The sequence below is a fragment of the Pteropus medius genome, unplaced genomic scaffold (assembly GCF_902729225.1).
Source record: "Pteropus medius unplaced genomic scaffold, Ma_sr-lr_union100, whole genome shotgun sequence".
NCBI classification, from domain to species: Eukaryota; Metazoa; Chordata; class Mammalia; order Chiroptera; family Pteropodidae; genus Pteropus; species Pteropus medius.
This window is the reverse complement of record NW_024349798.1, coordinates 18,197,571-18,200,252: the sequence shown is the minus strand read 5'-3', so window position 1 is coordinate 18,200,252 and position 2,682 is coordinate 18,197,571.

Genomic DNA, 2,682 nt, shown 5'->3' with positions numbered 1-2,682 from the left:
GTTCTCAACTTTTTCTGTCTGACTTATTTTGCTTAGCATGATAAGACATGATAAGAGACACAACTTTCAGAAAGAGGGAAAGACTAAGACATTTTTTAGCATTATACGTGTATGTGTCAGAATATTAGAAATTTTATATGCTTTTTAGAATATTTATATTGATAGCATATCTACATAAAAATAACCAAAGGTTTAGCATCATTTATTTGACGATGCTTCCTGTGTAATTTAGCGCCAAATAAGACTGATTCATTTAATTTCCCCCTTTTATAAAAAGAGATATTTTCTTCACAAAGTTCTCAAAAATCTGAAAGGTCAAGAAAATAAGTCTATTTGCTTTTGAATTTTTGGAAGTTTGTCAAACCGATCAAAAGTTTTAAAACATTTGGTCAAATAAAATCATAGGTCATTGTGAAACAATAATTAAGCTATTCATTTCCACCATCACAATTAAAGACACTTAAAGGCAAATGTAGAAAGTTAAATAGTTGTAAGCAAAATTTAGTTCTTTTAGTATTAAGAATACTAAATTTAGTATTAAGAAGTCTTAAGTAATTAAAGACCTGATGATAAAAGAGCACAGGGAATCATTTAAGTAAAACAAAAGCTCTACTTCCTCTTTATAACCTCTTATTGAGAACATAAGAACAGTGCAAGAAAATTTTGTTCTTTTAGCAGAGAGATAACATTCAGTTTTAGCCATGCATGAGCACACCATTGATATTAAAGCTTAATTAATTTTTAAAATCCTTAACATTTCAACTTTAGCCAGCTTAATTAAAAGAGGTAAAATTCCAAAATAACAAGGACAAAATTTTTTCTACTTTTCTTAATAGGAAAATATCTTCATATCTTATGTCATCTTTTATTGAAAACATATATTGATTCTTTCCAGATTCATTAAAATTCTTAACCCTTAGAAACCTTAATTTCTAGTGACAACTAAAAATAAGCAATTAGCATTCTTTAGAATGGCAAATTTATGAATACATTTTATAACATAATTTTTAGAAACATGTGCTTCCTTAACAAAGCACAACACATTCATTAACAAATTCAAACTTATTTTTTAGTTCCTCTATAATAAGAACCCAAAAGTAGATAAACTTAGATTGACTTAGCAATTGATGTTTTAGTATTTTATATTGTTTAGAAATAATCTAGATTACTTAATAATTTCTATTATTTAATTTAATTTGATGAAACTCAAGGTTTCAAGTCACCAAAGGATTATGGGAAATTATTTTTAACTATATATACCACAATGCAATTATTACTGAAGAGTTTCACTATAAAGCCTATTATTTTATTTATATCTATTTAATTCATCAATTCTTAACAATTATGTTTAGGTTACCCACTAAAAGTTTATGAGATGTTAGACCAAGTCAGCCATCATACTAAGTTATTCTTTTTGTTGACCAATTTGTAAGCCTGAGTAGAATAAAAGTATTATACTTAAAACTGGTAACTTTAATGATATATCTGTTTTAATTAAAGCAATAAACTTAAACCAATTTTAATATTAAATATTTTCCCTGATGATCCTGAAAAGCATCTGGATTCACTTCTGTTATATTTTTAAATTTATATAAGTGCTTAATTTTTTTTAAAGCCAATTAAACAGAGCTCTTCTTTTTTTTACTATGTTGTAATCATTTTAATTGTGTATAGTGAAAAAAACCCTTAATGATTTAGACCTATATGTATAAGCCAAACAACTTATTTGGGTCATATTTTTTTGACATTCAATATTAAATGAGTTTCAGGTGTACAGCATGTGATTAGACATTTATATGACTTACAAAGTGACCCCCCCACACCCCAACAAGTCTAGTCCCCCCCACCTGGCACTTTTCACAGTTATTACAATATTATTGATGATATTCTCCATGCTGTACTTCACAATAAACCATGATTATTTAATAACTACCAATTTGTACTTCTTTATCCCTCCACCCTTTTCACCTAGCCCTGTCCCATCTGGCAATTATCAGTTCTTTCTCTGTATTACTTTTTGTTAGTAATTTTACTTTCTTCTTTAAATTCTTTAAATACATATAAGTGGAATCATATGGTATTTGGTTTTCTCTGACTTATTTCACTTAGCATAATACATTCCAGATCCATCCACATTGTCACAAATGGTTAAGATTTAATTTTTTATATTCCATTGTATATATGTACCACATATCTTCTTTATCCTATTGTCTAGCAATGGGCACTTAGGTTGCTTCCATATCTTAGCTATTGTAAATACCATTTCAGTAAACATAGGGTGTATATGTCTTTTTGATTTATTGTTCTTGTTTTCTTAAAATAAATACACAGAAGTGGAATTTTGGGGTCATAAGGTAGTTTTATTTTTGAGGAACCTCTAAACTGTTTCTATAGCAGCTGCACCAATTTGCAGTCCCACCAACAGTGCAGGAACATTACCTTTTCTCCACAGCCTCACGAACACTTGTTGTTTGTTGATTTATTGATCATGTCATTCTGACAGGTGTGAGGTGATATCTCATTTTGGTTTTAATTTGCATTCCTCTGATAGTGATGTTGAGCATCTTTTCATATGTTTGCTGGCCATCTGTATTTCCTCTTTGGAGAAATGTCTATTCGGGTCCTTTGCCCATTTTTTAATCAGATTTTTTTTTTTTTGGTGTTGAATTGTATGAATTCTTT